A 24,902-nucleotide genomic window follows, 5' to 3' on the forward strand; every position below is an offset into this window, starting at 1 on the left:
AAGAAAAAGGGTACAAAAAATACAGTTCTATATTCCCTTTGTATAGGTAAAACTAATCAGTACTATTTATAGAAGCATACATATATGCTCAGATATAAAAAAGATCAAGAAAATAGTTATTACAAACTCATGGTAATGTTTACCTCTGGAAGGCACAAGGTAGTGATTAGAGAGAGATACTTGGTATAGCAAAAGTAACTTGATTCTGGTAGCCAGCTGACTTTAAGGCAAATTATCTAATCTTTTGGCTTCAGTTCCTTTGACTGCAAACTGGAATTATATAACCACTTTATGAAAGTTGGAAGGATAAAGTGAGATAAACTATAAAAGCAGTTAGCTCAGTGTTTGGCTAATAGTAAACACTAAATAAATGGAAATGGTAATATTTTATATTGTGTTTTTCACCAGATGGTGTAGGCTTTTGGTAAAGATGATATAGTTCAAAATATTCAATAAGTGGATGAGCCTGACCAGGCGGTGGTGCAGTGGATAGAGTGTCCGACTGGGACATGGAGGACCCAGGTTCAAAACCCCGAGGTCACCAACTTGAGTGTAGGCTCATCTGGTTTGAACAAGGTTTACCAGCTTGAGCCCAAGGTTGCTAGCTTGAGCAAGGGGTCACTCAGTCTGCTGTAGCCCACTGGTCAAGGCACATATGAGAAAGCAATCAATGAACAACTAAGGTGCCACCATGAAGAATTGATGCTTCTCATCTCCCTTCCTGTTTGTCCTTATCTGTCCCTCTTTCTGTCTCTCTCTGTCTCTCACAAAAACAAAACAAAACAAAACAACACACAAGTGGATGGAGTTAAAATATGGTAATCTAGAAACGATAAGGACAAGCAAACTCCATTTGGGTAGTACTTTGTTTCATATGCCTTGCTATTTGGGCTTATTATTTTATTTAATCTTCAAAATAACCCTGAGGCCAGGTTCAGTTATTCCAGCCAGAGTTAACCCCTGTGTTATGGCTTAGATGTCATTGTCACCATTTTAAATTGTATTGGTTAGGTAACTTCTTCAGGGTTCTACAGCTAATAAAGTGATCGAGCTGGGATTTGAATCAAGATATTTTTACTGTGTTGTTACTTATGAATTTGGCTTGAAAGTTGCCAAAATATAGTCATTAGTCTGCTTTCAGTGTACATGTAAATGCTTCCAGGAGTATTTAACCAAGGTGTACCCTGAAGTTCTGTTGAAGACCATTGGATTACATCCATTTCTGGCAAGGACTTCATTTTCCATGACTATGCAAAAGAATCTGGTTAAACTAATTCAGTTTATTTCAGGATTAATTCTAGTTTAACAGGGCTCAGTCTGAAATGCTGAAGCTAGGATTTTGGAAAATAGTTTTTTGTTTTTGTTTTTTTCTGAAGCTGGAAACGGGGAGAGACAGTCAGACAGACTCCCGCATGCGCCTGACCAGGATCCACCCGGCACGCTCACCAGGGGGCGATGCTCTGCCCACCAGGGGGCGATGCTCTACCCCTCCGGGGCGTCGCTCTGTTGCAACCAGAGCCACTCTAGCGCCTGGGGCAGAGGCCAAGGAGCCATCCCCAGCGCCCGGGCCATCTTTGCTCCAATGGAGCCTCGCTGCGGGAGGGGAAGAGAGAGACAGAGAGGAAGGAGAGGGGGAGGGGTGGAGAAGCAGATGGGCGCTTCTCCTGTGTGCCCTGGCTGGGAATCGAACCCGGGACTTCTGCACGCCAGGCTGACGCTCTACCAATGAGCCAACCGGCCAGGGCCTGGAAAATAGTTTTGAATCTAAATTTTAGTGAATTCAAAATTATAGGCAGAAGTTTACAGGGTTGGTTGCTGAACTTCAGCTCCTTTTGATTTATTGTGTTTATTGCCTTTGATGTTTATTGTGGTGAAGCCAGATTATTTACTTATTTGTTTGTTTGTTTATATTTAGCAAGAGGAGGGGAGGTGGAGACAGACTCCAACATGTGCGCCTACCAGGATCCACCCAGCAAACCCACTAGGAGGCGATGCTCTGCCCATCTGGGGCCCTTGCTCCATTGCAGCCAGAGCCATTTTTTAGCATATGAGCTAGGGGCCATGGATCCATCTTCAGTGCCTGAGGCCAACTCGCTTCAATTGAGCCATGCATACAGAAGGGGAAGAGAAGAGAGAGAGAGAGAGAGGGAAGGGGGGAGAGAGAGAGAGGGAGAGAGAGAGAGAGAGGGAAGGGGGGGAGAGAGAGAGAGGGAGAGAGAGAGAGAGAGGCGCGAGAGGGGGTGCGGTGGAGAAGCAGATGGGCACTTCTGTGTGCCCTGACTGGGAATTGAACCTGGGACATCCACATGCCGGGTGGACGCTCTACCACTGAGTCAACTTGAAGCCAGATTTGATAACTAGTTTTCAATCAGATTTACAGTAAACTCCAAGGATTAAAAAGATGACTTCATCAAGGATTGCTTATCCACTTGGTCTTGAACAGGGGTCCCCAAACTTTTTACACAGGGGGCCAGTTCACTGTCCCTCAGACCTTTGGAGGGCCATACTATAAAAAAAACTATGAACAAATCTCTGTGCACACTGCACATATCTTATTTTAAAGTAAAAAACAAAACGGGAACAAATACAATATTTAAAATAAAGAATAAGTAAATTTAAATCAACAAACTGGCCGGTATTTCAACGAGAACTATACTCCTCTCACTGACCACCAATGAAAGAGGTGCCCCTTCTGGAAGTGCAGCGGGGGCTGGATAAATGGCCTCAGGGGGCCGTAGTCGGCCCGTGGGCCGTAGTTTGGGGACCCCTGGTCTTGAAGATACCTGTTTTTTGGGTATTGACTTTTCCAGCTGTATTTGTTCTTTTGTTATTACTATTTGTTAAGAAGCATTTATATAACCTTGTGTTTTAAATTTATTTTGAATAGGCCTATTTTCAGTTTAGAAAATATTTATTTTTTATAGAACAGAAAATTGAAATTTAGAGTAGTTCAGTGATTTACTTCTAGTTTACATAGGTAGTATATTAGAGAATTGAGACTTGACAGTAGATCTGACTACAAAGTATGTGCCCTTGAGTACACCTGACATATGAACATTTTACCGTTTGCAAAGCACATTCACTATATTACCTATTGGCAGCTTAGTGTAATGCTTTGGAGCCATATTAGTTGGTGAAAGTTTTGGATCCACAAATTATTTCCTGTGTGACATTGTGTAAGTTACTTGAACATTTTGTGCCCTAGTTACCTCACCTGTAAAACGGGGATCCCAATATATTTTTTTGAGAAGAGAGAAAGAAAGAGAAGAGAGAGAGAAAGAGAAGCATCAACTTGTTGCACTAAGGGTTCCATTTAGTTGGCACCCATTGATTGCTTTTTATATGTGCTCTGCCTAGGGCTCGAGCTGATGACTGGTGTGGGATGATGCTCTATCCACAGTGCTACTGACCATGAAGGATCCTAATATTTCTTAACCTCATAGGTTGTTCTGAGGATAAAATGAAAAACACATTTAAAATACTTAAGGGTGATGCCTGGCATGTTAACAATAAATGTTAGATATGATTACTATAGATGATCAAAATGTAGGATTTTTTTTTAGATTTATTATTTTTTAATCATTTAAAAATTTTCACTTGATCTTAACCAAAAGGCCGAGAAGTGATATTCATTTTTTATTTTTCAATTACAGCTGACATACAATATTATATTAGTTTCAGGTGTACAATTCAGTGACTACACATTATATAACTTACTAAGTGATCATCCTGGTAAATCGAGTACCCATCTGACACCATACATACTACTTATTAGAATATTATTGACTGTATTCCCTATGCTGTACTTTTTTGACTATTTTGTTACTACCAATTTGTACTTCTTAATCCTTTCCCCTTTCCCCCCATCTCCCCAATCTCATTCCCATCTGGCAACTGTCAAAATGTTCTCTGTATCTATTAGTCTATTTCTCTTCTGCTTGCTCACTTATTTTGCTTTTTAGATTCAATTGTTGATAGATATGTATTTATTGCCATTTTATTGTTCATATTCTTAATCTCTATTTTGTTTTTCTTCTTCTTGAAGAAGATCTTTTTTTTATTTATTTATTTTATTTTTTTTTATTTTTTTAAATTTTTCTGAAGCTGGAAACAGGGAGAGACAGTCAGACAGACTCCCGCATGCGCCCGACCGGGATCCACCCGGCACGCCCACCATGGGGCGACGCTCTGCCCACCAGGGGGCGATGCTCTGCCCATCCTGGGCGTTGCCATGTTGCGACCAGAGCCACTCTAGCGCCTGAGGCAGAGGCCACAGAGCCATCCCCAGCGCCCGGGCCATCTTTGCTCCAGTGGAGCCTTGGCTGCAGGAGGGGAAGAGAGAGACAGAGAGGAAAGCGCGGCGGAGGGGTGGAGAAGCAAATGGGTGCTTCTCCTGTGTGCCCTGGCCGGGAATCGAACCCGGGTCCTCCGCACGCTAGGCCGACGCTCTACCGCTGAGCCAACCGGCCAGGGCCTTGAAGAAGATCTTTAACATTTCATGTAATACTGGTTTGGTAGTGATGGACTCCTTTAGCTTTTTCTTGTCTGGCAAGTTCTTTATGTGTCCTTTGATTCTAAATGATAGTTTTGCTGGGTAGAGTAATCTTGGTTATAGCTCTTGCTTTTCATTGTTTTGAATATTTCTTGCCACTCCCTTATGGCCTCCAAAGTTTTTTTTTGAAAAATCAGCTGACAGTCTTATGGGAGCTCCCCTGTAGATAACTAACTGCTTTTCTCTTGTTGCTTTTAAGATTCTCTTTGTTTTTAACCTTTTGTATTTTAATTATGGTGTATCTTGATGTGGGCTTCTTTGGGTTCATCTTGTTTGGGACTCTCCCGGACATATATGTCTATTTTCTTCACCAGGTTAGGGAAGTTTTATGTTGTTATTTTTTCAACTATGTTTTTAATTTCTTGTTCTCTCTCTTCTCCTGCTAGGACTCCCATGATGTGAATGTTGTTACGTTTGAAGTTGCCCCAGAGGCTCCTTACACTGTCTTCATTTTTTTTCTTTTTACTGTTCTGATTTGGTGTGTTTTACTTTCTTATATTCCAAATAGCTGGTTTGATTCTTGGCTTTATCTATTCTACTGTTGATTCCCTGTAAATTATTTTTCATTTCAGCTAGTGTATCTTTCGTTTCTGTCCCTCCCTCCTTCCTTCCTTCCTTCCTTCCTTCCTTTCTTTCTTTCTTTCCTTTCTTTCTTTCTTTCTTTCTTTCTTTCTTTCTTTCTTTCTTTCTTTCTTTCTTTCTTTCTTTCTTTCTTTCTTTCTTTCTTTCTTTCTTCCTTCCTTCCTTCCTTCCTTCCTTCCTTCCTTCCTTCCTTCCTTCCTTCCTTCCTTCCTTTCTTTCTTTCTTTCTTTCTTTCTTTCTTTCTTTCTTTCTTTCTTCTTTTCTATGGTATCTGTGTTCTTTTTCATGCTGTTAAAGTTCTCACTGAGTTCTTTGAGTATTCTTAAAACCATTTATTTGAACTCTATATCTGATTGTTTGCTTCTGTGTCATTTAGTTCTTTTTCTGGAGATTGCTCCTATTTTTTCATTTGGGATATGTTTCTTTGTCCTCACATTTTTGGCTACTTCTCTATGTTTGTTTCTGTGTGTTAGGTAGAGCTACTACTTCTCCCAGATGTGGTAGACAGGCTTTGTATAGTAGATGTCCTATAGAATCCAGTGGCATAGCCTCTCCAGTCACCTGAGCTGGGAGCTCCATGTGTGCCCCTGTGTGGGCTCTGTGCACTCTTTATTGTAGTTGAGCCTTGATTGCTGTTGGCATTACTGGGAGGGATTGACCCTCAGACTGATTGGCTACGAGGAGTGGCTGTGACTGTAGTCACAGGAGGAGCAGATGTGCAGGAGTCGACTCTATGGAGCAGGACTTGCTTAGTGGGGCTTTGGTGCTCCCCAAGTCTGCCCCTTGAGAAGCATCAACTAGTAGTTGTGTCACTTTTAGTTGTTCACTAATTGCTTCTCCTGTGTGCCTTGACCTGCAGGCTCAAGCTGAGCCAGTGACCCCTTCCTTAAGCCAGTGAGCTTTTGCTCAAGCCAGCGACCTCGGGTTTTAAGCCAGCAACCCCGCCAGAATCATGTTGATGATCCTATGCTCAAGCCAGATGAGCCCATGCTCAAGCTGATGACGTTGGGGTTTAGAACATGCAGCCGCAGCATCTCAGGTTGACACTCTTATCAACTGCAGCATCACCAGTCGGGCAAAATGGACTTTTGTTTATCTTTCTACATTCCTTAAGAAAGGAGATATAAACAGCTTGTTCACTCTATTTAGATTTAAATTTTATGAGGCTAGAATAGGCTGGAAGCATGGCTTTTAGTGGGGCTGCTTTAGGTTCTAGAAAGTATTTGAGAGACCGTTTAATAAGCTAATGATTGAGTTGGGTTTTCTTAAGCCCATTTTTACATTATTTTACGTTTATTTGCTATTAAAGAGCATATTGTGGATGAGGTCCTTTCTGCATGTGAAGTATTGATGAGGATACTAAATATAGAATTCTTTTCTTATTTAACTGTCACTTGCTACTTAGTTGTAGAAACTTGCTACTTACTGCTTGTACTTTTTTGTTTTCCTTAGGGGGTTTCTTTGATTGTACTTAGTATTTTCCTTCTTGGATTAAACATTTTTTAAATTTATCTCTGTGAAGGTTTCTGATGTTCCCTTGAAGTGGAAGTGTTATTCATGGTGGGTGCTGGCAATGTACTTAACACACCGGTCCATTTCAGCCATGTTAGGAAGGAAGTGGATTTATGGCCGCAGATGGAAACTCCTTTTCCTAATCAGCCCTGTGCCATTCCTTTGAGTGTGGCTGCCTTAAAGGGGGTCTGTGGGTGCCTACGTAGGTTGATATAAGACTTGATAAATTTTATAAAAGAGGACAAAATCAAGGAGACTTTGTTTTCTATTAATTGGGTGGTGGTAAATTTGTTCCCTCTGAACTCTGGGAGTGTTAGTATATGAGTATGTCAAGTTCTACCTTTCTGCTGTCCCAAATTTTTATTAAGAAAAGTTTCTAATTAACAGAAAAATGGAAAGAACAACCACTTAGATTCAATAATTAATTATTAACATTTACCATATTTACTTTAGCTATATACATTTTCCCATTGGACATTACATTGGCTATTTCTTTGTTGTTGTTTTTTTTGGTTGTCAAATATTTTCCTTTGTATTCCTTAAGTAGCTGGGCTTTCCAGTGCACCACTGTTGATGTCACCTAGGATGTCATGAGGGTGGTGGCCATCGACACTGCAGCCCACAGATTGGACATTCCCCAGGGTCTCTTTAATGGTTCCAGAGAGTTCTCTGTGGAGCTAAAGATTAGTGTTGCATCTGTTGGGCAATGGTGACAGTCTCATCAAAAGTGGTATTTCCATTCTGCTTCATGTTTTTTCTTCTTTCTGTCTCATGGTGGGTTTTTGAGGGTTTTGATGATCAGTGCAGAGGTTGAAGGTACTACCTCAATCTGGGCCTGTTGGTCAGTTTCACTGTGATCCTCAGACCATTCCAATCACATTTGCTTTGGTTATATTATCACCAACATTTTTTGGAGACAGATCCAAAGAGCCAATCATGGGGGCCAGAGAAGACTTGGCACCAACTTCCTCACCAGTGCACCTCAGGTACACAACTTCGTTCTTATTAGAGTCGAACTGTGGCAGCATGGTGGAGGCTGCTGCTGTTGGATGAACCCAAATTTGGGATGACCCAAGAAAGTTGCACCTAGGCCTCTTCCGAACCAAAAACTGAAAAGAGTCACGTTGGCTTTTTATTATACAATTGGGAGAAGGTTAGGTTTGGTGTCTTGTCATCAGTCACTAATTTAGATGTTTACATTCTGCCTGAAGGGTAGACCATTTTGACTTCTGAGTAACAAACAAATGAAGCAGTTTTCTCTCTGATAATGTTAATAATGATATAAACATTAAACATATAGTCACATGCACCTCTTAGGAACTTGGGAGGCATAGCTAAAATTAAGAAGTCGGAGACTGATACTAATTCATATTCACCTCAGAAAGTGTTGAGGTTTTTAAAGAACCCTGATGTCTGCAAGCTGTGCCCCAACAAGTTAACCATACACACCTGTCCTAGTCTCTCTCCCAACCTTTTTCATTGTATATTCCCTAGAGGTGGAGATAAAGTAGGGAGAAGAAGGGTAGGAGGAAAGTAGCATTTATTGACTAGACTTGACGTATTCCATGTTAGCTCATTTAATAATAACAATGCTATTATAGATATTAGTATACTCATTTTATAGCTGAGGAGATTAAGGTTCAGGTAAGTTAAAAAATTTGCTCAAAGTCACATACCAGGTGGTAAGGAGAGGGAGGAGTATTTTTGAATTTAAAGCCTGTTATTTTCAGCTCATGGTGATGACAGTATGTCAGGTACATTTGAATTACAGATCTCAGGTGGAAAATGGTGCTTTTAACATTTTTATAGTTGGATAAATTATTTAAATCTCACATGATTGGCAATCTGTGTGGGACTTGTTAATACTGCTTCTTAGAAGATAGGCACAAAGGTCTGTCTTAGTTCCTTTGGGATTTTAGGGAGCTTGATAAGTGCTAAGTCAGAACTTAAAGTCTTATTTTATGCTTATGTTCATGCTATCAAGAAAAGTGGATAATTACAAGGTAAACCAGCCAAAATACAGCTGAATTCCACCACATCAGCATTTTCAGAAGAGGTAGTGTCAGACACAGCACTGCACCCAGAATCAGCCATGCGGAGCCGGTAGAAGAGGCTAACTCAGGAATTCAGTGGAGAGGTTGTGACTCATCTCTGGATCCTGTAGAAAAAGCTGAGGTGAAGATCTAAGGAGTGAACTGAAGTAAAGAATGGGATCACAACTTGCTCAGCCAGCATGAGGAATATGGGAGAGTCTTGATATTCCGAAAGGATACAGGTTGTTAAGAATATCCAGTTCCAGCCCTGGCTGTATAGTTTGGTTGGTTAGTGTTGTGCCGATACGCAAATGTTGTGGGTCAGTCCCCGGTCAGGGCACATACAGGAACAGATCATGTTTCTGTCTGGCTCGCACTCTCCTTTTCTCTCTCTCTAAAATCAATCAATAAATTTGGAAAAAAGAAAAAGAATGTCTAATTCCAGAATGTTGCTAATTGAAATGTTGATACTAGGTAGTTTGCTTGGCTCATGCACAGGCTAAATGACTAGTCTTCACATTCAACTTATCACCTGTATTTGTATTAGGTATTTTTAATAATAACAGCAGTTAACATTTATTGAGTATTTACTTTGTGCTAGGCCATATTCATTGCAGTTTTATACATATTTACTCATTTAATACGACCTCCTCCTATGAGGTAGATGAGGAATAGGCTAAGAGGTTGACGACTAATGCAGAGATCATGGTAAGGCACAGGAATTGAAATTTGAATTCAGGGAGTCTGCATCTAGTGTCTTTGCTCTTGATTACGATGCTATGTCAAAACCATTATGCTATATTAGAAAAATACTATAAGGTAGGTGTTATATCATCCTTTCATCAATTATTGTAATTAAAAAATGTCTTTATTTTATTGATTTTAAAGATAGGAAGGGAGATAGCAAGAGAGAGACAGGAACGTTGAACTGTTCCTGTATGTGCCCTGGCTGAGTATCGAACCGGCAACCTCTGTGCTTCTGGATGATGCTTTAACCAACCAAGCTATCTGGCCAGGGCTCATCAATTATTTTTTTACACTTGATCTTAACTAAAGGCTGAGAAACAATCATAATTTATTTTTAAGGTCATGCTTGAATGGGGAAAATAAGAATATAAGTATTAAAACCTCTTAATGATGTCTCTCTTACCTAGCTCAAATAGCTTGATGGGTCTTCCTTTTAGTCCTTTGAATTTATAGTGTAGTCTCAGATATCTCTTTCTGATCTTAACTAGAACCTTTTTGAAGTTTTTGTTATAATGAAAAGTAAATTATAATCTTAAATTTTCCTTAGAACTACCTCTTATAGAAAAATAAAAATAAACCCCTGGAGGTTGATGTATATAGACTTTTTAAAGATCTTCCGCGAAGCACTTTCTAATAATATGTAATACATTAAAGGTTGTCAGGTAGTTGTTCTGACTTAGATTTTGTTGTGATTAAATTGCTCCTCTGGTCTCTGTAACTGCTTTCTCTCAGTTCCTGTAGTTCATAAGCTGTAAAACTTAGTATTTAAATAAAAACTCATTGCTGATGTTGTCCCCATTTCCCCCTGACAATGTCCTAATTTAGGCCCTTACGTTTTTCTTGGATAACAGTTTCCTTACTGGTGCCTCTACTTCATTCTTTTCAATTTTTTGAACAAATGTCTACTTACTTAGGGTTTGTTATGTGTGAGATGCTGTGCTCAACACTGAGTGTATCAGCAGTAAACAAGACAGGTATGGTCTTGCCCTAGCTTAGTGTATTGTCAACTGGTCAGTCCATTTTGCATTCCATTGTCATAAACTTTCTAAAATCCAGATCACATCTTTACTGGTTCTCATTTGCCTACCCTAGGCTCTTTATAGCCAAGTTGTAGCATGCCTTCCAGTTAAGTGACTTCTCCAGTGAAGTCATCCTTGATCTCTCCTTAGAAGCAGACACAATTATTTTCTTACCCTGAGTTCCATTCCATAGCACTTTATAAAAATCTTTACTAGAGTATTCATTATATTGTATTATAGCTGTTTGTATCAGTCTCCTTTGATAGTTTAAATATTTCTTGAAAACAGGGATAATTTTTTTGTTCATTATTGTTTTATCATTGGTTCAAATATAGTGTCTGGAATATAAGTGCTGCATACATGTTTCAATTATGGTGTAGTCTGAATATTTACTGTCATTGCAAATATTTGTCTTGTTTCTCCAACTACTAGTTTAAAGACTCTTATAATTTCTTTTGACATCGAGGCTGGTGCAGATAATGTTATAATCCCTAAATAAATATTTTCTGGTTATTATTATTATTTCAGCATTTTCTGCATGCTGGCCCTATCATTTAGAAAAGTATGTATTGGTCCCTTGTTTTACAGAATATCTTACATTATTAAAAAAATCCAAATATTTTACTCTAAGGGTCCTTATTTAATTTTATGCCTATCCTGAATAGCTGTTTATCTTATTGATCCTGTAATTGATAAGGTGGATCTTTCTTTCTCCTACTTGGCTAGTATAGTACTTACTTGCTACTACATTTGTGTCTCACCTTTAAAAAAGATATATGATTTCTTAATAATGTACTTTATGCATCATCTTCACTTTTAGTTTTAGGTTATTGCCCTTTGTATCGATTGGTCTATTTTTAATTTTATTTAAAAATAACTTTATATTATTTGTATCTTTACATGCTATTTTAAATCTTTAAACAAAAAACAGAGAAACCAACAATTCGTGGTCTTTTGTGGTTCCATTTATGTTTTTGGAATATTCTAGTCCTGTGAAATACACTATTGGTATCTGATAGGAATTGTGTTGAATCTATAGATTGCTTTGGGTAGTATGAACATTTTAATGATGTTAATTCTTCTTATCCATGAACACGGTATATATTTCTACTTCTCTGAGAACTGTTCTTATAATCCTGTTTTGCACTAGTGAAAGAAATAATTTTTTTACTTGTTTTAATTTTATTGGCATAGGTGTATTTGGAAATATGGAAAACTCAGTGTATCACAGGCATACTTTGTTGTTTATGAAGCTATTAATTATTTAAATTCTCTTGTAGTTTTTATTTTAGTAATACAATATGTTACATATAAACCATATTTTAAAAAGAAATAAACAGGATAGTAATATTTTTTGCCTTGGGACTATTGTTGCAAGTGACAAACTCAACAAGAAGTTATTTAAGGAAAACAGTTTATTAGCTTACCATGAGCAAGCATCTGAAGACCTAGGGTCAAGCTGGTGTTAGGGAAGACTGCAACACAGAACTCATGTTGACAATGTGTTTGTGATGTGATTTACACTTTTAATAAATGTTTTCTATGTAGTTGAAAAATATACACATATACACAAATGCATATAAGATGCATATAAAAAGTTTTGTGAATATATAACATGTATTTTTGTTACATAATTTTATGTATATTATGTATAGGAGCAGCAATATATAATATGCACATTTCTATTACATATATATAGTATATATACTTTTAAAAATAGGCGGATAGAGAAATAGAGGAATGTAGGATTACAAAATTAATTTGTAATTGATTAGGTTGACATGGTTTGCCAAAGTATACAGGTTTCAAGTGTACTCAGTATAATACCATCTACACACCACATTGTGCCCACCCCCTCGTCCCAAGCAAACTCTCTGCCTCCATACCCCCGCATTTGCATTTGCCCATACTACCCCTGCCTCCACCATCCTCCTTCCTTTTCCTCTGGCTATTGCCACTATGTTTCTGTGTCAGTCTTAGTCATGGCTCTGTGTCTCGGCAAATAATTTATCTTATCTGTAACTCAGTGTCTCTGTATGTAAAATAAAGATGATACTGTTATTCTATATCTTGGGATGGTTTTGAGGTTAAGCAAGATAATACATGAAAGTATGTATTTACAACAGCTCTTTTTTTTATTTTTATTTTTTTACAGAGACAGAGAGTCAGAGAGGGGGATAGACAGGGACAGACAGACAGGAACAGAGAGATGAGAGCATCAATCATTAGTTTTCCGTTGCGCATTGTGAGACCTTAGTTGTTCACTGATTGCTTTCTCATATGTGCCTTGACCACGGGCCTTCAGCAGACAGAGTAACCCCTTGCTCAAGTCAGCGACCTTGGGTCCGAGCTGGTGAGCTTTTGCGCAAACCAGATGAGCCTGCTCTCAAGCTGGCGCTCTCGGGGTCTCGAACCTGGGTCCTCGGCATCCCAGTCTGACGCTCTATCCACTGCGCCACCGCCTGGTCAGGCTACAACAGCTCTTTGTAAGCAGTAAACATGTAATAAATGGTATAAATACTGTAGTGTTTATATTATACTATTTATAGACATATATACTGTATATATTTGTATTGTATCATATTAATATATGAATCTGACCGGGGGGCGGTTGGGATGAGCATGGCAACCTGTGAATTTGTAGCTGTTCAGGCAGAAGTGTGGGTAGCTTGGATAACCCCAGTTGTGCTTGGTATCTGAAGTGGGGACTGAGCCCTTAACTTGTAGTGTCTGGTGTAAACTCCAGTAGTTAGTGTCAGAATTGAATTGAATTGTAGGACTCTCCTTTGGTGTCAGGGCATCAGAGAATTGGTAAAGAAGAGAAAGGACCTTTCATTGGCTATATGAATAAAGCTGTTATTCATTGGCTATATGAATAAAGTAATACAGACTTTTGTATTGTTTGGTCAACATAATTGATCATTTCTCTGGAATTAGTGCCCAGGTGTACAGTTGCTGGATTGTATGGTAAATGTATGCTTACTTTTTTTTTTTTTTTTGGTATTTTTCTGAAGTTGGAAACGGGGAGGCAGTCAGACAGACTCCCGCATGCGCCCAACCGGGATCCACCCGGCACACCCACCAGGGGGCGATGCTCTGCCCATCTGGGGCGTCGCTCTGTTGCAACCAGGGCCATTCTAGTGCCTGAGGCAGAGGTCATAGAGCCATCCTCAGCGCCCGGGCCAACTTTGCTCCACTGGAGCCTTGGATGTGGGAGAGGAAGAGAGAGACAGAGAGGAAGGAGAGGGGGAGGGGTGGAGAAGCAGATGGGCGCTTCTCCTGTGTGCCCTGGCCGGGAATTGAACCTGGGACTCCTGCACGCCAGACCGACGCTCTACCACTGAGCCAACTGGCCAGGGCCTGTATGCTTACTTTTTAAAGAAACTGCCAAACTATTTTTCTTAGTGGCTGTATACCATTTTAAATTCTCTCTAACAATGTGTAAAAGATCCAGTTTCTCTGCTTCCTTGCCAGCATTTGGTGTTGTCACTATTTTTTATTTTAGCCATCTGATGTATGATTATATTGTAATACTGTATTGTGTATTATGATTATATTTTAAATCCATCTTTATTATTGTAGTCTCCAGAATGACCGATTTATTATTTGCACTACTTATGTGAGATTTACTGTTGCTGGCTGTTTATATTTTTGCAGCTGAGGCCCATTGCTCTCCTAAAGATACCCAATACTTATAAACTTTTCTTGTGAGACTGGGTGGTGATATATGTTTTTTTAAATTTATTTTTCAATTATAATTTACATAATATTTAATAGTTCCAGGTGTACAACATAGTAAAGGTATATAAATTAAACATTTTTATACCTTATGAAGTGATCACCCCGGTAAATCTAGTAGACTGGATGGTGATATTAATAAATGTAACCTTTTGATGTTATATAATGTAATATGTCAATATTTGGCAGACGTGTCTAACCCAGTGAACCAGTGTTTTTCAAGTGACCAGTGCCTGATGTTACAGAATCATACATGGGTAAAAAATTCATTTGAGGTGTAATATAGACCAGCGGATTTTGTTTGAAAACTTGTGGAGTTTTGAGGTTGTATCAAAAATTTATATATATAATTACATGAAAAGCCTTTAAAAACTGTAGTACTTCCAATTACATATGTATGAAGCTGAGTTTTCTTCATATACAGGGCAAAAATACCATTATTTCCCCATGTATAAGACACTCCCATGTATAAGACACACCTTAATTTTGGGGCCCGAAATTTGAAAAAAAAATGTATTACATAAAGTTAATGAACTCAAGTTTTATTCATAAAATTCATACAACTCCTCATCACTGTCAAAACTCCCATCCAGGCCCTGGCCGGTTGGCTCAGTGGTAGAGCGTCGGCCTGGCGTGCGGGGGACCCGGGTTCGATTCCCGGCCAGGGCACATAGGAGAAGCGCCCATTTGCTTCTCCACCCCCCCTCCTTCCTCTCTGTCTCTCTCTTCCCCTCCCGCAGCCAAGGCTCCATTGGAGCAAAGATGGCCCGGGCGCTGGGGATGGCTCCTTGGCCTCTGCCCCAGGCGCTAGAGTGGCTCTGGTCGGGGCAGAGCGACCCCCCCGGAGGGGCAGAGCACCGCCCCCTGGTGGGCAGAGCATCGCCCCTGGTGGGCGTGCCGGGTGGATCCCGGTCGGGCGCATGCGGGAGTCTGTCTGACTGTCTCTCCCTGTTTCCAGCTTCAGAAAAATACAAAAAAAAAACCCCAAAAACCAAAAACTCCCATCCATTAACTTGTCCTCATCTGTGTCTGATGACGAATCACTGTTTTCATATATTGCTTCATTCTCAGTTCCATCTATGGCATTTGAAATGCCACAACCACGGTATAAGACTCACCCAGCTTTTAGATCACAAATTTTTCAAAAAAGGATGCATCTTATACATGGGGAAATAATGGTAGCTTTACAGGTGTAGTAATATAAATAATAAAATAATAATGCAAGAATAAACTTTTGTGTATTCACAACTGTAAACCTATTTTTGCCAAATCTTGTTCTGTAAGCAAAATCATACATGGCAAGAGATTGAATGTGGAAGCAGTTACAGAATCCAGATATATTCTGTTAAGCCAGACATTAAAGAGTTTTGTGCAAATGTGAAATGAACTTTTCTATTTTTTGTTTTGGAATATATAATTATTTTATAAAATATATTCATTGACATGTAATGGGTTTATTGTTAATTTTAAATCTATCAATATTTTCTAGTTTCCCAGTGTTAATTTTTAATACAGGAAATATTGACATATATATAATCCATATAAAGAATAGTCTGGAGGGTCCCCCAATAAGTTTTCGTAATGTAAAGGGCTCTATATCTAAAAGGTTTGAAAACTGCTAGTTTAGATGAAAGAGAACAGAAGAGACATGACAACTGAGTATGATATGTGATCCTGGCCTGGATACTCTCCAGGAAATGAAAATGCTCTAAGAACATTATCGGAACTGTTGACAAAATTGGAATACGGACTGTGGATTAGAATGTAGTTGTATGAATGCAAAGTTCTTGATTTTGATAAGTTGCTGTAGTTGGGTAAGAGAGGAAATACACTGACGTTTTAAGATACAATGTGTACAACACATTCTCAAATGGTTTAGAAAAATACATGTACTTATATAGAAAGAGAATGACAAAACATAGCAAAAATGTTACTAATTGGTGAATTCTGCATGAAAGCTATACAGGAGTCTGTATTATTTGTACAATGTGACATTTCAAAATAAAAATTAAAAAATTGTGAAGTGATAAATCTCTTTGAAGCACATTTTACATATTGTTTAATTGTGCTCAATTCTTTGTGCTCTGCTGCCCCCTAGTGACTTTTATGCTTATCAGCAATTCATTCTGTAAGTACAGTAACCTGGGAGTTGATTTAGAGCAGGGTAGTCATCCTTTAAAAATAACTTGGTATCTAAAGTAAAATAATTTTTTTTTGAGGGAGAAGGAGGATACTACTATGGCGCTGTACCGCATGGTCTCTTTATTCTTTGAATTTTTTAAAATTGTATTTTTGTTCTTGTGGGTCCTTTGAGTTGTACCCACAGTTCCTCTTATTCTCCTCCCCCACCCTTTTTAAAGATAGTATTTATTGGTTCCTCATCTGACAATAACAGATAAACTTATTTATACTCTTCCCTTGTCTCTTTTTCTCTACCACTAAATATTAGTCAAAAATATTATCTTAGTGTTTGGCTTTATATATAGTTTTAATATGCTTAGAATACTGTTAGCCCGATTTGAAATTTTAAAGGCTCTGAAAACTGCCTGTCATCACAACCTGCCTAAATTCATTAGACAACAAAACCTGATGTGAGATGACGAGATAGTGATACTCTTTATATTTACTACTTGTGTGAATATTCCTACATATTGCTGCAGAAATACTAATGTGACTGATTCTGGAATATTTCTTAAGACCTCACATATAATGTATGATTAATGCACTATATTTGTTTTTTTCAAACCTGAAAAATTCAAAATTATAAGATGTTTCTACTCCAGTAATTTTAGATTAGGGATTGTAGACTTTGCTTAATTTGTTTACCTTTGACTCCCTTTACTTAATTTGATTACCGTATTTCCCCATGTATAAGATGCACCTTTTTTGGGAAAAATTTGGGGTCTAAAGCTGGGTGAGTCTTATACCGTGGTTGTGGCATTTCAAATGCCATAGATCATTGGTTCTCAACCTGTGGGTCGCGACCCTGGCGGGGGTCGAACGACCAAAACACAGGGGTCGCCTACAGCCATCGGAAATACATGTTTTATTGAAAAATGTATTGTATAATAAATATGTATTTTCCACTGGGGTCGCGACCCACAGGTTGAGAACCGTTGCCAATAGATGGAACTGAGGATGAAGCAATATATAATATAAAGACAGTGATTCGTCATCAGACACAGATGAGGACAAGCTAATGGATGGGAGGTTTGACAGTGATGAGGAGTTGTATGAATTTTATGATGAATAAAACTTGAGTTCATTAACTTTATGTAATACATTCGCCCCCCCCCCCAAATTTCGGGCCCTAAAATTAAGGTGCGTCTATACATGGGAGTGTCTTATACATGGGGGAATATGGTAGGTATGAGGCATTCTACCAGCTTATTCTACTTGCTATCTTTTCTCTCTTATTTTTATTAGTTGTACAATTTTGCACACTATATTTATATTCTGTATTTTGTCATTTGTAATCTGATCTTGTTTTTGTCTTAGAGTTGCAGTTAAATATGTTCACTTTTTAAAACTGATCTTTATTGTTGAAGTTTCTTTTGTAGTCTACTTTGGTTGGAGTTCCTTCTCTAGCAGTTATCTTAAGAAGGCCTTCTATGAACAAGAATTTTTGAGTTAGTGTACATGCAGAATGGCTGCTCTGTAGACTTGTTCTGCTGGATGATATGGCAGCTCTATTTTTAATTTTTTGAGGACCCTCCATACTGTTTTCCACAGTGGCTGCACCAATTTTCATTTCCATCAATAGTGCACAAGGGTTCTCTTTACCCCACATCTTTGCCAACACTTGTTATTTCTTGTCTTTTGGATAATAGTCCATCTGACAAGTATGAGGTGATGTTTCATTGTGGTTTTTATTTGCTTCCTTGATGATTCGTGAGGTTGAGCACCTTTCATGTACTTGTTAGACATCTGTGTGTCTTCTTCAGAAAGATGTTTTTCAGTTCCTCTGCCCATTTAAAAATCAGATTGGCCTTTTTAAATTTATTTTTTTGTTTTTGAGTTCTTTATTATGTTTTGGAAATTATGTAACCTCTTATCAGATATATGATTTGGAAATACTCTCTCCTATTTCATAGGTTACTTTTTCATTTTGTTGTGTGTTTTTTTTTTTTTTGCTGTACAAAGCTTTTTAATTTGATGTAGTCCCACTTGTTTAGTTTTGCTTTTGTTGCCTTTGTTTTTGATGTCAAATCAAAAAAAAAATTGCAAAAACTGATGTCAAGGAGCTCACCACCTATGTTTTCTTCAAGGAATTTTATGGTTTCAGGTTTTAACGTTTGAGTCTTTAATCTATTTTGAGTTAATTCCATGCATGGTATAGGATAGAGGTCCAGTTTTATTCTTTTATATGTAGCTTTCCAGTTTTCTCAGTACCATATGTTGAAGAGACTGTCCTTTTCCCATTGTATATTCTTGGCTTCTTGGTTATAAATTTGATCACATATGTGTGGGTTTATCTTTAGGGGTCTCTGTTTTGTTCCGTTGATTTATGTGTCTGTTTTTATGGTAATACCATATTGTTTTGGTTACTATGGCTTTGAAATATAGTTTGAAGTCAAGAAGCATGATGCCTCCAGTTTTGTTTTATTTTCTTCAAGATTGCTTTGACTATTTGTGGTCTTTTGTGGTTCCATACAAATTTTAGCATTGTTTGTCCTATTCCTGCTTTTGTTCAGGATTTTCTTTTACTGGTATATTTTTTGGATATCCATTGGTTCTACTTTTTCTGATCTTTAGGAGTTACCATAAGGATTGTAACATGCCATACTAATGAGTCAACTTCCTTAACACTGTTAGGATCATATAACACTTTATTACATTTATTTTCTCCCACCTCTTAATATATTGCTATTGTGAATTTTAATTTTACTTATCATTTAGTGCCCACAAAACATTATCCTTATTATTTTGTAGAGTTAGCATTTATTTATGTTTACTTTTTCTTTTGGTTGATTTTCTTTTCCTCCTACATTTCTGTGCTTCATCTTGAGATTGCTTTCTTTTTGCACGAAGAACGTTCTTTAACATTACTTTCAGTGTAAGTTAACTACTGATGCATTCTTTTTGCTTTTATGAAAAGGTCTTATTTTTACCTTAGTTCTTTTGGAATTGTGGTAAAATAAACTTTACATAACATAAAATTTACCATGTTATTTTAAGTGTACATTTTGTGGCATGAAGCTAAAATTTACCATTTTTAAGTGTACAGTTTAGTGGCATTAACTACATTCACACTGTTGTGCAACTTGAACTTCAGCATCGTCCATCTCCAGAATGTTCCTCATGTTCCCAACCCAAAACTCTGTACTCACTAAACAAGAACTCCCTGTTCTCCTCTTGCCCCTCCTTCCAGCAGCTGCCATTCTACTTTCTGTCTTTGAATCTGACCACTCTCGTCATAAGTGGAATCATACAGTGTCTGTACTTTGGCAACTGGCTTCATTTAACATAATGTTTTCAAGGTTCATCAAGGTTGTAGCATGTGTCAGAATTCCTTTCGTTTAAAGGGTGAATAATATTCCTTTATATACGAACCACATTTTGTTTATTCATCTGTTGCTAAACACTTGGATTTCTTCTTTCTTTTGACTCTTGTGAATAAAGCTGCTGTGAACATAGAAGTGTAAGTACCTCTTGGGAGTCCCCGATTTCAAAGTTTTGGGTGTATACCCAGAATTGGAATTGCTGGACCACATGGTAATTTTATTTTTTTGAAGGAACCGTCAAACTGTTTTCCATTATGTACCATTTTACATTGCTCGCCTTAATTTTTAAAGTTTTTTTATTTTTTAATATTTTTCACTAGTTTAGGGATCTAGGCTGACAGTTTAATTTTTCCAGCACTTTAAGGTATCATTCAATTGTTGACTTACATTTTCTGTTAAAAAGTCAGCTTTGAATCTTAATGTCGTTTCTTTAATATTTTCTCCTTTGATTTTGGTTTTCTGCAATTTTACTGTGATGTACGTAGGTATAGTTTTCTTTGTAGTCATCCTGCGTGAGGTGTGTAGGGCTTGAAATTGTAGATCGATTTTTTTTGTTAATTATTTTTATTTAAGTATAGTTGGTATATGATTTTATATTGCTTATGTTAGTTTCAGATGTATAATACAGTGATTTGACATTTTATGCCATACAGTGTGATCACCCCACTAATTCTAATAATCTATTACTGTATAAATTTATCAAAATATTATTGACTAAATTCTCTTTCACCTTTTCACCCATCATCCCATTTCCCTCCTGCTGGTTACTATCCCTTTGGTCTTTGTTTCTCTGAGTTTGTTTTGTTTTTAGGGCCCACACATAAGTGAATCCAGGGTATTTGTCTGTCTCTGACTTATTCAATTAGCATAATACCCCCTAGATTTATTCATGTTGTCACAAATGGCAAGATTTTATTCTTTTTTTATTGCTGCATAGTATTCATTTCATTGTGTCTGTATACCACATCTTTTGCATTCATCCATTGATGGACACCTAGGTTGCATTAATCTCTTAGGTATTGTAAATAAAGCTGCAATGAACATGGGGTGCATATATCTTTTTGAATTAGTGTTATAGTTTTCTTTGGATAAATACCCAAAAGTAGGATTACTGGGTTATATGGTGTATCTATTTTTGTTTTTTTGAGGCATCTCCACACTGTTTTCCATAGGGGCTGTATGCTTGTTTTCTTTTCTCTGCATCCTCACCAACACATGTTATTTGTTGATTTTTTGATAATCGCCATTCTTACCAGTGGGAGGTGGTATCTCACTGTGTTTTTGTTTTTTTTTTTTTGTATTTTTCCGAAGCTAGAAACGGGGAGAGACAGACAGACTCCCGCATGCGCCCGACCGGGATCCACCCTGCACGCCCACCAGGGGGCGACGCTCTGCCCACCAGGGGGCGATGCTCTGCCCCTCCGGGGCGTCGCTCTGCCGCGACCAGAGCCACTCTAGCGCCTGGGGCAGAGGCCAAGGAGCCATCCCCAGCGCCCGGGCCATCTTTTGCTCCAATGGAGCCTCGCTGCAGGAGGGAAAGAGAGAGACAGAGAGGAAGGAGAGGGGGAGGGGTGGAGAAGCAGATGGGCACCTCTCCTGTGTGCCCTGGCCAGGAATCGAACCCGGGACCTCTGCACGCCAGGCCGACGCTCTACCACTGAGCCAACCGGCCAGGGCTCTCACTGTGATTTTGATTTGCATTTTCCTGATGATTAGTGATGAGAATTTTTTCATAAGTCTGTTGGCCATCTGCATGTCTTCTTTGGGGAAACTTCTATTCATATCCTCTACCTTCTTTTATTATTTGATTGTTTATTTTTTTGTTATTGAGTTGTATGAATTTCTTATGTATTTTGGATATCAGTCCCTCGTTGGATATATCATTTGTGAATATATTCTCCCAGTTAGTAGGTTGGCTTTTTGTTTTGTTGAAGGTTTCCTTCACTGTGCAGAAGCTTTTCAGTTTGATGTAGTTTCATTTATTTATTTTTTCTTTTGTTTTTCTTGATCAAGGGGACATGTCCACAAGGTACTATTCAGAGTGATGTCAGATAGTGTACTGTCTGTGTTTTCTTTTAGGAGTTTTGTGGTTTTAGGTCTTACATTTAATTCTTTAATCCAATGTATATTGTTTCCTCCTTTGTCATACATTAGTTGACCATATAAGTGAGGGTTTATTTCTGTGCTCTCTATTCTGTTCCAATGAAGATCGATATCTTTTATTAGTTTTGGGGAATAGTTGGCTCTGGTGTCTTTAAATATTGCTTCTATCAACTCGTAATTGGCTTCTCGTGTGTGCCTTGACCAGGCGAGCCTAGGGTCTTGAACCGGTGACCTCAGCTCTCCAGATGATACTCTGTCCATTGTGCCACCACAGGTCAGGCCCAGAAGACTATTTTTTAGGACTATGGCAAAGTCTCAGGCAAAGGATATCATCGAGGGGTGCTTCAAATGTAAGAAATGAACAAATAAAGTTGGTTTTTGTTTCTCAAAAAAAAAAAATTGCTTCTGCCCCATTACAGAATGATAAGAAACCTCTTTCAGCAGAGTTACAAATTCAAAACTATTTTCATATTATCGCTAAGATATTTTTTGCTATTTTTACTCACAGTTTTGCAGGATATAGTATAGTATCCCAGAGGCTATATAACATGTGAAGATGTCATTATTTAGTGGCTAATGTAATAGCTTGTGTATTCTAATGTTTAATTTTTTGTTTTAATTTCTAATGTGGTAAGTGTCTGCAAATATAACCACATATACAAAAGGTTTTGGGGACCACATTATTCCTTAAGTGTATTTAGGCCCCAGAATTTGACTACTGTTGTTAGTCCTTTTGACTATGTTTTATATATATATTTTATATTACCTAATTCCTCTGTATTTTACAACCTTTTATTTTCTTCTTTGTGCTTTAGTCTAGATATTTTCTGTTGACTTATATTTATTAATCATCTCTTGTTGATGAACCATCTATGGAATTCTTAATTTTAAGAATAGCATTTTTTCACTTCTGAATGTTCCCTCAATTTTTCAGTAACAAAGATTTCAAGGCATTGATAAAATTCTCCATTTCATCTAGATTGTTCATCTTTTCTTTTTTATGTCTTACTATATTAATCATAGCCATTTAAAATTTTTTTTCTGATAACTTCAATATCTGGATCATCTGTGGATTTTGAATTTTTAGTTGCGTGATTCTCTCCCTTGGTATCTGGTAATTTTGGACTGAATGGTGATAAAAAAAATGTGGAGGCATCTCTACATTTTCTTTTGTAAGGCAGACAATGTGGTAATGATTTTCTTTTCTTTTTTTTTTTCATTTTGTATTTTTCCAAAGTGAGAAGCAAGGGCTGCAGACAGACTCCCGCATGCGCCCGACTGGGATCCACCCGGCATGCCCACCAGGGGATGATGATTGGCCCATCTGGGGCGTTGCTCTGCTGCAATGAGAGCCATTTTAGGACCTGAGGCTGAGGCCATAGGGCCATCCTCAGCGCCCGGGCCAACTTTGCTCCAATGGAGCCTTGGCTGTGGGAGGGGAAGAGAGAGACAGAGAGGAAGGAGAGGGGGAGGGGGGAGAAGCAGATGGGCGCTTCTCCTGTGTGCCCTGGCCGGGAATCAAACCCGGGACTCCTGCACGTCAGGCCAACGCTCTACCACTGAGCCAACTGGCCAGGGCCAGAGTCATTTTTTAAAGGAAGGCAATTTACTTTTATCAGAGTTACCTGTTATGTTTTTTTTAATTCAGTATATTGAAACAATTATGCAGTTTTAGTAACCTTTCTTTTCAGAAAGATATCTCTTAATATGCTAAGCTAGTTTTTTACAATTTTAATTTTATGATTTGAGTTTTAGTATCACTTATCTTTTTAAATTTTTTGTTTTGACTGTCTTAGGACCATTTTCCCAAATAAATCTAAATAGGTCAAGGTTGTATCAGATTTTATTTTTATCTTTTAGAATATTAAAAATAAACTTGCTAGTATCAGTTATATAGTTGAACATGTATTTAATTTCTTGGTCTAGGTATAAAGTAAAATTATTGAATAGAGTGGACACTAAGATGTCTCCATGTAGAGACAGTTATCAACAGAGGCAAGGTCTTAATTTATTCAAAGACCATGCCCATCACTGAAGTAATCCTGTCTTGGAACACAAAGGACAGTATAGCAAGGCTGATTGTGATATGCCAGGCTGTTGTTTTGGGAGTATGAGGCTGATTGTGATATGTCAGGCTGTTGATTTGGGAGTATGATACAGATCATTGGTTCTGTATGTTAGCATGGAAAATGGTTTCTTGATGGAGCATATGTGAGCTTGGAATTATGAATTGTCTTAGAATTTCTTTTCAAGGGAAGGCACATATGAGAGGGAGGGTAAGCAAAATATTTTGTTTACAATTTGCTGTAAAGATAACTTATTACAATTGAATATTAAACAGCTCAAGAGGCCTAAAATTTATCTCTGTTGGTTCTAACTGGTGTTTCTTTCTGACACATGGTGTGAATCAACTGTCCTTCGAACTTGAAAGAGAGGAGAGCTTGCTGACGCAATTTCTTTGTTCTGGGGAATTGTTTCCACTGTGCCTTCAAAAAAGAGGGACATTAAAAAAAGCTTTGGCTCATGGCAAGTTCTCTCCAAGTTGGACACAGGTGGGGGCTGAATGTTGGCTGAAGGAAGTAGGGTTGGTGACTTCTTTTATATCCTGGACATTAACTTTTTCAAGCTCTTTCTACTTGACTTTATGTGATTTAACAATCCCTCCTTCACCCTTAAAATGGAACCAGAAAATCTCAGTTTTTATATTTTGGCATTTTCTAGGATACTCCTTTCTTAGATCTTAGAGAGTTGCTTGGGTTTCTGCCCTTGACAATAGTGAGTTTTCTTTTGTGAAAATATTCTTGTACCTAACAAAGGGAAACTTGGAAATGGAAACTTGAGTGACCAAATCATTGTCTCAGATCTCGGAAGCCCTGGCCAGGTAGCACAGTGGATAAAGCGTTATGTCAGTACACTGAGGTCCTGGATTTGCTCCCCAGTTAGGGCACGTACTAGAGACAATCAATGAGTGCACAGTTAAATGGAACAACTAAGTGGAACAATGAGTTGATGCTTCTCTCTCTCTGTCCCCCCTCCCCTTTCTTTCCCTCAAAGCAATGGAAAAATTTTAAGAAAAAGATCTCAAAAGCCTGGAAAGATGGACTGTACTTGT

At 38.1% G+C, this 24,902-nt stretch overlaps 1 protein-coding gene and 1 pseudogene across 3 annotated transcripts in view; one reads left to right on the plus strand and one right to left on the minus strand.

The window, feature by feature from the left end:
- Positions 1–24,902, plus strand: part of EXOC6B (exocyst complex component 6B) — a 638,754-nt gene that overhangs the window by 26,158 nt on the left and 587,694 nt on the right. The gene's annotated exons all lie outside the window — the stretch shown is intronic.
- On the minus strand, positions 7,186–7,740 carry LOC136397885 (large ribosomal subunit protein uL11 pseudogene; annotated as a pseudogene).

This window comes from Saccopteryx leptura, chromosome 3 (genome assembly GCF_036850995.1).
Source record: "Saccopteryx leptura isolate mSacLep1 chromosome 3, mSacLep1_pri_phased_curated, whole genome shotgun sequence".
In the NCBI taxonomy this organism is placed as follows: Eukaryota; Metazoa; Chordata; class Mammalia; order Chiroptera; family Emballonuridae; genus Saccopteryx; species Saccopteryx leptura.